Source organism: Eptatretus burgeri, chromosome 2, assembly GCF_056783735.1.
Source record: "Eptatretus burgeri isolate ZD-2024b chromosome 2, Ebu_testis_v1, whole genome shotgun sequence".
Classification (NCBI taxonomy): domain Eukaryota; kingdom Metazoa; phylum Chordata; class Myxini; order Myxiniformes; family Myxinidae; genus Eptatretus; species Eptatretus burgeri.
In genome coordinates this window covers 55,930,470-55,945,394 of record NC_140962.1, presented here as the reverse complement: position 1 = coordinate 55,945,394, position 14,925 = coordinate 55,930,470, and the positions used below count along the sequence as shown (strand labels likewise).

At 41.9% G+C, this 14,925-nt stretch overlaps 1 long non-coding RNA gene across 1 annotated transcript in view; it reads right to left on the bottom strand.

The window, feature by feature from the left end:
• Positions 1 to 14,404, bottom strand: part of LOC147032089 (uncharacterized) — a 46,231-nt gene extending 31,827 nt beyond the window's left edge. The window contains exon 1 of the long non-coding RNA XR_015051937.1: positions 14,328 to 14,404. This is a non-coding gene — a long non-coding RNA (uncharacterized LOC147032089). The remainder of the gene's footprint in view (positions 1 to 14,327) is intronic.
• Between the last annotated feature and the right edge of the window lie 521 nt (positions 14,405 to 14,925).

The window sequence follows — 14,925 nt, the reverse complement described above, 5'->3', positions numbered from 1 at the left end:
GTAAAATCGTGGAGGGGTATGGTGAATTTGGATTGGTTTACGTGGACTGAAGCTGATGGAACGACAAAAAGTTTCAGGAAGTGGGTGGAGAGACACATGGTAAGACGAGGTATATATTTAGGAAGGATACAAGGAAAATTACTATTTTTTGATGAATTTTTGAAGATTATGTAAGATTCTGGAAAGGACGGTTGTAGGAGAAAATCGTGAAGGTAATGGTCAGAGTGGGTCAGCTCAAGTGGAAGAAAGATGGTGTGCCAGCAGATGGAGGACGAAGAAGAAGAAGGATCGGGACTCGTGGGTATGCAGGGGGAAAGGTTTTTTTGTTGTTGTTAATTTAAGACAAGGGAGTGTTTAGTTGGGAGGGAATATATGGGGGGGGGGCATTGGTAAAGTGGCGAAAATAGGAATTGAAGGTAATAGGGAGAGAATACAAATAAAAACGATCTTACACCGAGAGGGGAAGGATGGGTAGGCCTCAAGGAACTCAGTAAGACAAAGTCATCGAAAACTCACAAAATAGCACGATTTTTGAAACAAAACCGAACTCGGAAACAAACTGAAAATGTAGGTGAGGAGATAAACAGTTAAAAGGGATCAAATAACAACCGGAAACTTAACTTTGAGAAAGTCAGCAGAGAACCCTGAGAGAACCTGCCGTTGCTCCAAACCAAAAAGTGGAAGTGAAGTGCAGCATGTACTCAAAATGCACCATATCTTCTAAAATGCACCACATCCTCAAAAATGAATCATAGCTTCTAAAATGCACCACATCCACTAAAATGCATCATATCCTTTCACTGCCAATAAAAATCCACCATATCCACCAAGATGCACCATATCTTCAAAAGCACGATATCCTCGAGAATGCATCACTTCCTTTCACTGCCAATAAAAATGCATCATGACCTCTAAAATGCACTACATCTTCTAAAATGCACCATGTCCTCCAGAATGCATCATACCCTTTAAAGTGCACCATATCTAAAATGCACCATATATTCTAAAATGCACCATATCCCCGAGAATGCAGTATATCCTCTAAAATGCACCATATATAAAATGCACCATATCCTCTGGAATGCATCATATCCTTTAAAGTGCACCATATCTAAAATGCACCATATCTTCTAAAATTCATCATATCTAAAATACACCATATCTTCTATAATGCACCATATCTTTTAACATGCACCAAATCCTCTGGAATGCATCATATCCTTTCACTGCCAATAAAAATACACCACATCCTCTAAAATGCACCATAGCCTCCAAGATGCACCATATACTCTAAAATGCAGCATCTCTTCTAAAATGCACCACATCCTCTAAAATGCATCATATCCTTTCACTGCCAACAAAAATGCACCACATCCTCCAAGATGCAACACACCCTTTAGAATGCACCATATCTTCGAAAATGCACCATATCTTCCAAAAGGCACCATCTATTATAAAAGACACCATATCCTCGAAGATGTACCATTTCCTCTAAAACGCACCATATCTTCTAAAATGCATCATATCCTTTCACTACCAATAATTTTGTCCTCACAAGCCTTCAGGAACTTTCAAGAAATAGACCTCAAAATGATTAGCTGATTCCAATTTGTCATGTATTTGGTCAAGTTTCATTGCAATAACATACAATACATATCCTGGCACCAAATGACACTACGTGACCAGCCTACAGCTGCCATAGAGCTTCATGCAATGTGCTAGGATAGAGATAGTGCTGTGCAGTACTTCTTTCTTTAATTGCCAGAATTATTACTACGTTAATGTGGGGCTAGTCGGGGGGGGGGGGACTGGGGAATTTTTTGGCCCAAGTCTTCACGAACTGGCTGGCCAGGCCTGACGTTCGAGAAAGTGGTTAAGGCAGGAATGATGAATTTGGCCATGGTGCTGGCAACAGCTCACCTACTCTTTGTGAAGGACACTGTGACATATTTAATGTCTATCAACTAATGCCCACAGATGGGATGCCAGCTTAATGATCAACACAGGGATGACAGACAAATTGACAAATAACCCTGCATGTGAAACACCTGATTGACAGTTTTTAGCTGGACCGAGATGTGAACCCAGGCTACAGAGCTTGTAGAGGTGAATATGCATACCCCAAGGCAATCCTGCCAGCCCAGTGCTGTGCAATACACGAACACTAATTACCCCCCACACTTAACCCAAATTAGGGTTAAGCAATTGGTTTACTCTGTCTGGCTGACAAATGTCAGTTTATGATCGAGGGACCACTTTATTTCAAATGAATGTTACATTTTGAAGTGCATGCGCGTAAAGCAATTGCTTCAGTCTGTCTGGCCGTCAAACAATATTGACAATAATTCCAAATAGGAAACTTACTGTTTTTAGGGACATCATCAAAGAAACAAACAAGCACAAACAATTATTTTATCGTTTTAAATAAGGTAGTGTAAAAGAGGGTGCATCATCGGTGATAAACTTTCGATTCAATGTGTGGTTCGTTTTCTTTTTATACAGCCTTTAAAGCTTTTACTTTGTTTCAAATTTCTACAACCTTTTCATCATCACAGCTGATATGAAATCCTTCCTTTCCTCCAACAATCTTATCTCAGATCACCAAATTGGTTTCAGACCAGGTCACTTCACATTGGACGTGCTGTTTCAACTCACCCAATAATGGATGGAGGTCCTCAATGTCAGACATGAGATCAGGGCCGTGTCTCTGGACATATCTTGTCCTTTTGATACAGTCTGGCATCCCGCCTTGCTCTCCAAAATGTCTGCCTATGACATCCAAGGCCAACTCCACGCATCACTTACTGACTTCCTCTAATTTCACTGCCAACATGTGCCACTCAAAGGAATCCTTTATCTCTCTCTTTATCTCTCTCTTTATCTCTCTCTCTCTCTCTCTCTCTCTCTCTCTCTCTCTCTCTCTCTCTCTCTCTCTCTCTCTCTCTCTCTCTCTCTCTCTCTCTCTCTCTCTCTCTCAAGGCTGGGGTGCCCCAAAGAAGTGTTCTGGGCCCAGTCCTATTCCTGATCTTCATAATGATCTCTCTAACTCTCTGGAAAATCCTCCTTATCTACTTGCTGATGACTAGTGACTACAGGATAGTTAACAAATTTGTCACAGAGCAGTCTAATCCAGGATATCTTCCCTTGTCAAGTCAAATCAGGAAAGGCATCTGGTGAACAACATGAATCTGGAGCAGAATAGCTGGAGCACAGTGCTGCTTCGTTTCCACCAAGGAAAGAGTGGGAGCTGTAGAGTTACGGTGAGCCTGAGGTTCAAGGCAGGAGAGGTGATCAGAGTGCCAGCGGGTCAGAGTCAGATCGAGAAAGTTGGTCCATGAAAGCATCAGAGACAGACTGAGCTAAGAAAGGCTGCTTCTTAATGAGGCAGGAGTCTTATATACACAACCTCTGCTCTGTCAGAAGTCTCTGCCTTCTGAGGAAAACCAATGACAGGCCATACGGGTCTCTGCCCCCCAGGAATTCTACCAATCTGCCCCCCAAGGCTTCCACCATTCATAGTCTGAGACCCTCGGGAATCCCCTTGTTGAGGCCCCACACAAGTCTCTGCACCTTAACACAAGGTAGAAGTTTGAAAGCTACATGAACATACAAGGTGTCTAAGGCCTTAATCTAACGATTGCCCCCATTTCCCCAATAAGCTTAACAGCATGATAACCACTGTGGGATGCAAGGAGAAGCTCACATTATAGGCATAAACCCTTTGTTGGAGCAAAAGAGGTGGGAGGAATTGATACAGTCGATAAACTATTCAATATCATCTCTGTGATAAGATGCACAACCAATGTAGTCGCCAATGTAGCGACCAAAATATTCTGTGGTTGAATCGTTGATTTGCACAGCTGGACCCATTTTGGTACCTATGCATACACTGTTGGTCTGCTTGTATAATTCATCAATAACGGAAAGGTAGTTGAGAGTGCAAACTAGTTTAACAAGGCAGAGAATAATTTATGTGCTTGTTGTAGTACCTTGGTATTCTGGTGATTACCCCACAAACTGTAAGTGAAAAGCAGTGTTAAACAATTCTGTCAACAAACGTCAGTTTATGATTGAGGAACTGACTTAAATTGAATGTTATATTTTGAATATGAATCAGAATATGAATAGGATGATAAGTCTGCTGTTTTACTGTTCTTTGGCTCTGAATTCGTCCCACAATTGTGCAGCACAGAGAGGAGTGAGATAATTGTTTCACTCTGTGTGCCTGTGTGCCTGTGTGGCAGTCAAACAAGATTGACAGTCATTCCAAACAGGAAACTTACAGTTTTTAAGGACGTTATAAAGGACACATACAAATGGCTTGAATAACTGATGGAACGTGTAAGATAGGGTGGTGTAATAGACACTGTGTCAATGGTGGTAAAACCTGGAATTAATTAGGTGTACGACTTTTCCAAACTTTTTCTTTTCAATTGAGTTATATACTTAAACAATGTAGAACATAAATTGCTTTCTTTGCACTTTCAAAACCCTTCTATTTAGCAGTACTTGGACATGTTAAATATGGTGGTGTATAATATGGGTGATGTCCAGTTAATATAAGACTGCTTCAAGAGTGATAAACTGGAATTTTTTCAACGATCTTTAAAATCAACATTTTATTTAAATTGAGGTATATACCTGAACACTCCTTGACACAATGTGTTCGATGAACTCTCTCGTCGAGAAAGTATTTGAGTGCCGAAAGACCCTTGTTCTGAATGAGCGTGCAGGGATTTCATGTCGATATAGTGAATAAAAAATTGCTATTGCAGAAAAACCTGAACTGTTCTAAGATTGTGAGTGTGTGGTTGGTGTCCTTGATGAATGAAGGAAGAGATTGAACTAGACAGCTACAGTCGGAGCTCGCTAATCGTTCCCGGTATAGCCTTGAAATTTCAAGTGCAATTGATATAGCACTTGAAATTCTGCCTCATCATGAAAATAAACGTTTCTTTTTTTCTTCCGAAAAGTGAGACACCACAGACACCAAGACTAAATATTTAATGCTTCCCTCTGGGAACCATAAACAGAGGACCCGTATTCTTATCAAGATAACTGGAGATAAGTTTAGTAGGGCAGCTAAAGGTGGAAATTATAGGACAAGCTGGGTTGTTGGCATTGTGGATCTTTGGTAAAAAGTAAAGGTGTGACATCCGTCTTTGAAGTGGTTATGTTGGGGCTGAAAGCAGTCGGTGGGACTTCCTGTTTGGTAATCTCAATGTATAAAAATTACCCCCGTGCAGGAGTGACAGTCATCTCTGCGAGAAAATATATAGCCTCCTGAAGGTAGGGCAGTTTTTGCAAACTTTGAAGTCACGTTACGCGAAAACGAAAGCGAAATTCGAAAATCCGGCCCAACCAAATTTAGATATTGTCCCATAGATTCATATGCCACAATCAAATTCAAGATCGCTTGAGAAATGTAGGAGATAGATTTTGAAAATCGTCATTTTCGCATTTTTTGCCAACTTTGAAGTCACGTGACACGAAAATGAAAGCGAATATCTGGCCTGGTCAAATTTAGATATTGTCCCATAGATTCATATGCCACTATCAAATTCAAGATCGCTTAAGAAATGTAGGAGGAGATAGATTTTGAAAATCGTCAATTTCGCATGCAAATCGTCATTTTCGCATTTTTTGCCAACTTTGAAGTCACATGACACGAAAACAAAAGTGAATATCGAAAATCTGGCCCGATCAAAATTTAGATATTGTTCCATAGATTCAAATGCCATAATCAAATTCAAGATCGCTTGAGAAATGGCAGAGGAGATAGAATTTGAAAATTGTCATTTTCGCAACTTCAAAGGCCTCGTGACCTTGACCTTGACCATCGGTGACCTTAAAAGTCATACCATCGTGTACGTCTCATCGACCTCGATCAGGATCACTAATGACCAGATCTCCCGCTTCAACTTCATTGTGAACGGACGGACGGACGGATCGTCACCTCTCCTCTCAACACCAATATTATGAGGTCATGCTCGAAGAGATGACCTAAAAACGAAAAGCATGGTCAGAGAGGTGGTGAAGCCGTGAGTGAGGCAGTGAAGCCATGAGTGAGGGGGTGAAACCGTGAAGCCGTCAGTCAGTCCGTGAAGACTATATGCCAATTAATCACATCCTGTTTGAGCGTTAATTCCCCAAGACCTTCAAGACCCCGAAGACCCAAAAGTCCCCAAGGATCGAAAAGACCCACAACACTCAAAAGGCCCCGAAGACTCAAAAACCATTGCAGATGCAAAAAGTCACCGAAGACTCAAAAAGACCCTGAACCCTGATTATCCAAAATACCCAAAAGAACAAAACATCTCCGAAGATCCCCAGAACCACAAATATCCCGAAGACCCCCAAAGACCCCGAGACCCGGAAGACCCCAAGACCCCCAAACACCCAAGACCCTGAAACCCCAAGACACCCAAAGACCCCAATATCCCTGAAGACCCGCAACAGCACAAAGACCCTGAACATTCCAAAGACCCCAATTCGCAATACCAAGACCCCCAAGACCCCAAAGACCCCCAAAGACCACAAGACCCCAAATACCTCAAAGACCTGAAAGACCACAAAGACTCCAAAGACCTCAAAATTCCCCAAAGGACCATGAAGACCCCAATGACCTCAAAGACCCCAAAGACCTAAAAGACACTGAAGACCCAGAAGACCCCAAAGACCCCAAAATACCCCCAAAGACCCTAAAGACCACAAAGACCCAAAATACCCTGGTGACTCCAATTACCCCCAAAGACCCGAATGACCTAAAAGACCCTGAAGACCCAAAAGACCCCAAACATCCCAAAAAGAACCCTGAAAGACCTAAACGTTCCAAAAGACACAAAAGTCCCAAAAGACCCTGAAGACCCAAAGACCCCAAAGACCAAAAAAGACCTGAAGACCCAAAAATCCCAAAAGTCCCAAAAGACTCTGAAGACCCAAAATACGCAAAGGTCCCTGAAGACCCAAAAAGACCATAAAGACCCAAAAGACCCTTAAGGTCCCTTAGACCTTAACACCATTTGGACTACTTATACCCTCCAGACAGCTTAGACAGCTTAGACCCTTGACCACTTCGACCACTTGGACCTTCTTATAACTCAAAATTAAATTTCAAATAAATATAATATATCACTAATATTACAAATAAATTTGCAGAAAAGAAATGCTTGTTTTATGATTGGTGAAAATCATGCCAACACAGCAAATCTGTGATGTCAATGTCTGCAACGACGTGTGGAGAGGCGATCTTCACTCGCCTCTCCACACTAGTCAATTACAATTTGGGCTCCTAAAAATATGTAGTACCGTATGTATTCGTATTATTATTTTTTGGTCCACAATACGTTTTCTCTGGTAACTCTCTGCAATTATTGATATTTGACACTGATAGTTACATCAATAATGATTTGATTTTTGGCCACTTTATCTTCAGTTAAGTAAATGCAAAACTTGTGAAACAAAGAGAAATGAAAATTAGTATAGCATAAGAAACAAGGTGACAGAACTTTAACCACAGGCTCCAGTATGATGAAGAAAGAGAAGGAGAAGGAAAAGGAGAAGGAGAAGAAGACCTACCCTTGCGCATCTTCAGACATAGGGCTGCCACAGCAGTTTTCCATTGGTTAGGGGGCACAATCCTGAATGGGCCACTATTCCGACGCAGGATAGGCACTATTCCGACTCGAATGGATCATGGTTGCCAGTAAGCTGGTACTCATTTTGCCGACCTCAGAAGGAAGAATAGGCTGAGACAACCCACCTGGTGTTATTTAATGGCACAACAGAGGCGTACCATTTAATAACATGTTACTATAACATGTTATTAAACAAGAGCAAGAATTGCTTTGAAATACACGACCCCTACCGATGTAATATTTTCGAAGTCCAAAAAGGGTATAACTCTGTAAAAAAAAAAATTGACGAAACACCCTGAAACTCGAACTTGTGATGTATCTTATTCATATTAAAGCCATGTACCAAGGTTCAGTTGAATATGTTAAAGGATATGGGGAAAAAGTCTGAAAAACCAGAAGGTGGGATGGATGGATGGGCAGATGGAGAGCTCTGGTTTCACTGGTAGGGGACGAATAAACACGATATTACATAACATGTTGTTTAAGGGAACTCAGGACCCAAAGTTCTTAATCCAGCCACCTTAACTGTTCAGCCAACGCTCGGCTTCCTTGCGAAGCAAATAATGGAGAAATTTTCCCAGCAATTTGTGTTTTAAAGCATTTGAGCATCAAATGAATGGACTTTTAAATAAATTAAATTATATATCAGAGTACAATGTGACATGAATCATTCCTCCAGAGGTGTTTATGAGTTTAGACAATGAAATTGATAAGTTGTCAATGGAAATCTGAGAGCATAATTTTGTTTTGCATGTTTGAAAGAGACTCATGCAACAATATTCTGATTATAAAACAATTATTTTTAGCTGAAAACTGAAATGTTCTTTCATTCTGCAAAAGGAAAATTAAGATGTTTTATCTCATATGTGTCCATATTATATGCAAAGATTTTTTTGAGTATAGTATGCCATTCAGACACCTCAACTGCAGGAATCCAAAGTACAGACATGGAGTTTTCTCGACACAAATGATTATGTGTATCCAACTCCTAAAATAATCATTATTCAATTTCAAATGAAAGTTAATCCATAGTAAGCTTCATCATCAGTTCAAATGACGCCGAAACTCAATTTTAGGCATTTTTCCAAAGTTGACAGATGTTCCAGTTTACTGCAGAGATAATTAGTCCCCAAAGCTCTAACCACCTGTAATAGATTGCTTCACATAATTAGCACAATTGAGCTTAAAGTATTCACAGAAACCACAGAACAGACAGACCTTATGTGTGCATACGTATAAAACCAACCAGAGGCATACATGTTGTGACCAGAGTAAAGAACTTGGCTTGTTTTAGAATGAAATTGATGAGTTGTTGTTTTATAGCGTTTTAGTGTTTCACAAATCTTTTCGGAAATTTATAAGTATAAACATCATTTACTTGAATCTATATTTTTGCAGTTCAACAAAACGATCCCACTGCATAGTGTCAATTATTGAGGTAGAATTAATCATAATCATCCATCCATCCATCCATTGGGACCATACTCTGTGCAGAGCGTTAGTGCTGCCTAAGCAGTCTCCTTAGCTATTGGGTACAATCCTGGACAGGTCGCCACTCTGACAAAGGATACAAACAAGCTGGCACTCATTTTACCGACCTTGGAAGGATGACAGGCAGAGTCAACCCCACCTGGTATTAATTCAACAGAAAAGTGGAGATTTGAACTCAGGATCCTCAGATCCCAAGCCAACCACTCTAACCATGAAGCCAACACCAGGCATATAATGACTATACTGTAGCTTTTCTTTTTTTGTATACTTTGTCGAGGCTCGTATGAGAGCTTAAATGATACAAATGATACAAATAGCTAATTTTTCTTTGAATGATACAAAGGAATTTTTCACATTCACAATTTCAGATGCGACAGATGGCTTGCTTGCACTGAAGTCACCTTCCCTAAGGAGGACGACTCAGTTTCAGCAGTGAGAGAATAATTTTAATTTACCTTTTGAGTTACCAAATGGAGAACCGCTGTTTTGGTATTGCTCAGCATATGATGATGTAACAGAGAGACTGTGATAATAAGAAGCGAGCAATCTTACAGACTAGTCCACAAGAAAAATATTATTTGACTTTGGTACTAAAGTATATGCATTGACTATTTCTAAAATAGTGGAATCAGCATTATGGTTAAAGACAATTGGTATGATAATGATGATATGAGTTCCCTTGCAAGGAACTTCAATGCAGGAGCAGGCCATTTGGTACATCAAAACGGTGTAACCTATGATTGACAACCTGTGGTTCTTTGTCTGTGTTCTACCCTTTGTAAATGCTATATGTCAAGCAAGGATAGAGATCATACCATTTGGAAAGTCTTTGTTATAATTCAGCCAGGGTTCAAAATCCCAACCTTCCAGGATGCTCCAACCATAAAAACACCGAGTTTGTCAGGTCAAGCCAGAATAGATCTGTGGCTTGCTACAGGTACCATGTAAACCTGAAATAACCTGTTCCATGGTTGGGTTGTTGGTGACTAAACCATCTCCCCCACCAGGTTTTCTGGTGAGGAGGGTGTAGGAATATGGACACCCAGCAGGATTAAAAACAAAACCTGTCAAAGGGTAGAGGAGCTCCTTGTGAGCCAATGGCCATCCATACCTAGTGCCCAACTGCGTCTGCAGACGTCCTCCTGCATTTGGTTGACATTTTTTCGGAGGTTGGTGGCAGGATTTGCACTTTGGCCACCGTAAAAGCCTTCCCTCCACAAAACACACTAAAAACACAAGGAAAACTGAAAACCCACTTCATGGGAGTATCTCCTGTGCAGCTGCCCTTGGCAGGGCAGCTCACCAGATGACGGGATTGGGCAAAGCTTTCGTAACCCCCACTCTTTGATGAGAGGAGGAAAAATACAGGGTAACCTTCCCATGTTTGATTGTGGTAATGTGTGTCAGGGTGGTGCTGAGGTGTCATCCACCAGAAAATTAAGCTGAGGCGGTCCCTCCATATTAACCTGAGGGGGTTAACCTCCTTGGGTTAACCTGAGGCGGTCCCTTCGGGAGGGGGCCTGGAATTCCTATACTGAAGAGAGGATGATCACCTTCCTCCGCAATCATCCTAGGACCTGTTATCATCAAGTGTTTGAACATCAGTATTGCAGCATTATCTGAGGTTCGGAGAGCGGATTGCGGTAAGATCATGGCAGGCAGTTACACCTGCTATAGGTCGACTGACTCTGATGGTTACCATGGCGAAGAAGTTGCTGTAGTTGTGTCCAATAAACTGACTCCATTGATAATTGAGGTAACACCGGTCAACGAGCGTATTATGAGACTAAGGATTCGTCACTGATTGGGTGTCGTTTCCCTGGTCTGTGTATATGCTCTGACTGAGGTGAGTGATCTCACCGTGAAGGACGCATTCTATGCCACACTCGAGTCTGTGGTTGATCAGTGCCCCAAGCGAGATACTCTTCTAGTCTTCGGAATTTCTATGCATCAACTGGCACTGATAGGGATGGTTATGAGACATATTTTGGTCCCCATGGGTTGGAACTGTGAACCAGAAAAGCATTAAGTTCCTTGACTTTGCAAGAAGTAATGGACATGAGGTGTCTGGTTCATAGTTTCAGCGACCACATGCTCATCGCTGGATTTGGTATTGCAACATTGGTGGTGTAGCAAAGGATATTGACCATATGCTCATTGATTGTGGTTAGAGGATGATCCAGAACAACAGTGTCTACCGGAGTGCTCAGTTCTTCAACACCAACCACAGGTTTGTTGTAGCAACTCTAAAGTTTCAGCTTAAATCTGGGAGAATGGTACCATCCCAGCCTTGGCTGGATTTTGGCAAGCTCAAGGATAAGTGAGTAGCTGAGAAGATTGCAAACAAGCTGAGTGGGGTTTTTGGGGGCCTGGGGTACTTTGGGAGATGCTGAAGAGTTGTGGAGTGCCTTCAAGACTGCCATCCTTGATGTTGCCAGTGGATGTGTTAGAACTCACCGAGGGCGAAGAAGAATTTTCTCTCTCAAGGGACACTGTATACCATTGACCAGAGTCACAGGGTCAGGCGTAATGGTAGTGCTAAGCTGTTCAGGGAGTGGAGGCGTAAAACTGTACGTGCACTAAGGGTGGATAAGGAGGCCTAAGTGCGAGAAATCTGTGAGGGGGAAGAGAATCACCTCTAGTCAAGTGATTCTCGTCCTGCTTACATTAGAATTCGGACATTGTGTTCTTCCAAGCCCATCCATCAGTGTCCCGCAGTTGGAGCGGAGGGTGGTGGGCTCTTGACAGTGGAGTCTGAATGAAGCCCGCTGGGCCGGTTACTTTGAGCAGCTGTACCAGATTGATCCAGCAGCTTTTCAATTGGATGTCAGGGATGTTGCTACCCCAATTGCTCTCCCTCCAATCAACTGTGATCCACCTTCATTTGTGGAAACACAGCCTGTGGTGAATCGGATGAAATTGGGTAAAGCTCCTGGGATCTGTGTCTTCCTTGCTGAATTTCACAAGGCTGGTAGAGATGCTGTACTGATGTCATTGCATGCCGTTCTGTGCTCTGCCTGGAACACAGCCATCATCCCAACTGACTGGAAGAGGGGCATTGTTGTCCCTCTCTGGAAAGGGAAAGGTGATTGCCAGGACTGAAACAACTACTGAGGGGTTATGCTGCTCTCAGTGCCAGGTTAAGTCTTTGTTCAGATAATTATTGATGGGGTTAGCCATCATCTGCTTGAGCACCAGTTTCCAGAGCAGTCAGGCTTTACACCAAACAGGTTAACTATTGACTGTGTCCTTGCTCTTCGGGTCCTCACAAAATGCAAATGAGCATTTTGGCAGGGGCTGCTTGCAGTCTATGTTGACCTCTGTAAAGCGTTTGATTCGGTGAATCAGGATGCTATATGGAAGATTGTTGGTCTCTGTGGGTTGCTACCAAAACTGATCAATCTGATGTCTGAACTATATGCTGGTAAAGAGAGTGTTGTGAGATGTATACCATCTCCAACTTACTTCTAGCTCTTACTGGAGTTTGTCAGGGGTGTGTACTGGCCCCCATACTTTTCACCTCTTGTATGGACTGGATTCTGGGGAGGATGTCAGAGAGATCAAGCTGTGGTGCATCATTTGGGAATGTCAAGATCTCTGACCTTGATTTCACAGATGATGCAGTCGTCTTTGCAGAGACTGGATATCCTTGGAAGGGGTCCTCGCGGTGCTGAATGAGGAGTCGGTGCTGTGGGTTTATGGGTTTCCTGGGTCAAAACAAAGATCCATGCTTTCAATGACTTATTGGGTGCTGCTATGTTGTCTGTACCTGTTTGTGTTGAGGATGTTGAGGTCACAGAGAGATTCACTTAGCTTGGCAGTTTCACTTAGATTCATGAAGCTTCATGTCTCTGTGAGCCAAAGTTCATTGGACCTCTGAGTCAGACCTGGTGAGTCATGGATTCACTGGATCATGGGTTGTGGCACTGTCGGTGCCTGAGCGGGAGAATGAATGTATGAGCTTTCAGTTCCTTGGTGCTTCCAGGCATGCTCTTTGGATGTGAGACTTGGAATCTGACCAGGGACCTGAGATGGAGACTTAATTCCTTTGGTACCAGGTCTCTTCAGAGAAACCCTGGCAATCGCTAGTCGGACTTTGTCCGACCGTGTCCATCTTTGGCAATCGTGTCCAATATGTAGTTGCTGAGAAAGAATCAAATGAGATTTGTTACCTGCATAGTTCATGAGCATCAGCTGTGGCAGTATGGACATGTGGCTCATTTTCCTGACGCTGATCCTGCTCACCAGATTCTCTCAGCGAGGGAGCCTCATGAGTGGAGAGGGCCAATGGGCCGACCACATGCCTTGTGGTTGCAGCAGGTTGATCAGCATCTCAAGGAAATGGGGATGGCCAGATGGATGCTCCTGGAGTCCTGGTGGAAAGTGGACGCAGCGACGCACTGCTCCGGCGCATGCTCCCATACCTGACCTGACCTGACAGAGTCAAGCAGTTCATGGCACAGTCATACCAAAAACTTTTAAAAATGGAACATACTGCTTCTTCGTTTGATGCTTAACATTTAGATAGAACACACGCAAACAAATATAGTTTGTCAAATATAGCGCAGCTTTGATGGGCCTATTGGCTTCCTCCCGAGTTGAAGTTCCTTGCAAGGGAACTCGTATTATTATTATTATTATTTTGTTGAAGAGCAAGGATAAACGCCATATATTGTTAAACTACTATAATACCAAAATTGGTGTGGTGATAGTACCAGCCCAAATACCTACATTTGTGAAACATACAAAGGGAAATTTGAGCATGCTGATAAATTGGCATTTTTTAATCAGAAAATGTTTGTCATGTCTTTAATTAGCAGTTCTTGTAAATAATGGTAGGTGGTATTTTGTTCTTCTTTTATTCTGCATTTTCACTGATAATGGCATATTGTGAATTGTAATCATGCCGAAAAGCTCATTCCACAACAAAGGTCTTGCGTCCACCTCATTGCAGAGAAAATAGGCAGCTTAATGTCTCCTCTCAAGGAGATATGTCCCTCCTCCAGACACAGCACCAAAGCGACATTTACAGTGAAATGCGTCTCTGCTTGGAATCGAACAAAGAGATAGATAGCATATGTGATCATAATATCGGCCTCCATGTTGCTTGGAGCAAAGGTAGGTGCCGTATATTTAACATTTTGCCAAAATAATTATTGGATCCTTTGTACTTGATTCCCGGGAAAACAAAAATATTACCGTTTACTTTACAGCTGCTGGAAAGATTGTTTCAGAGATCTTCGTGACAACCGCCCTCCCCCACAACCTCCTACTCGTCCACCTGCAAAATCAATCAACAAAAGTGTTTGTGAAGATGAATAATCTAAGTTTAACTCACTTTTTATTGCAATAAGATTGAGAAAATGACAAAGGACCAAAGGGCTTTAGATGTAATTTGTGTTGCATTGTTGTCACACATCCAGCAACTTCATTAAAATGCATGACCAATGCAGCAAAAATTGCTTGCAGTAAATACCGAGCTCAACCAATGATGAGCTTTGCTTTCTGCTGCTTCCAGTCATCATCACCATTGTTACCATGATGCGACTAATAACCTTTAGCAAATAGTTTATATAATCGTCACTGATAATTAATCTGGGTTTTTGAAGTTTTTTTAACTGCAAAATAAATGAAATTAAGAGCATATTTACATGAGAGATATTTTTTGATTTTATGCAAATAGCGCCTAAATTTGCAAAAATATAACAATGATGCACAAACTGGTCGAGCAAATATCCGTGATAAAAAAAAATTATCCAAAACTGAAGTGGAATTGTTTTGCTCTCTTTTGAATGCA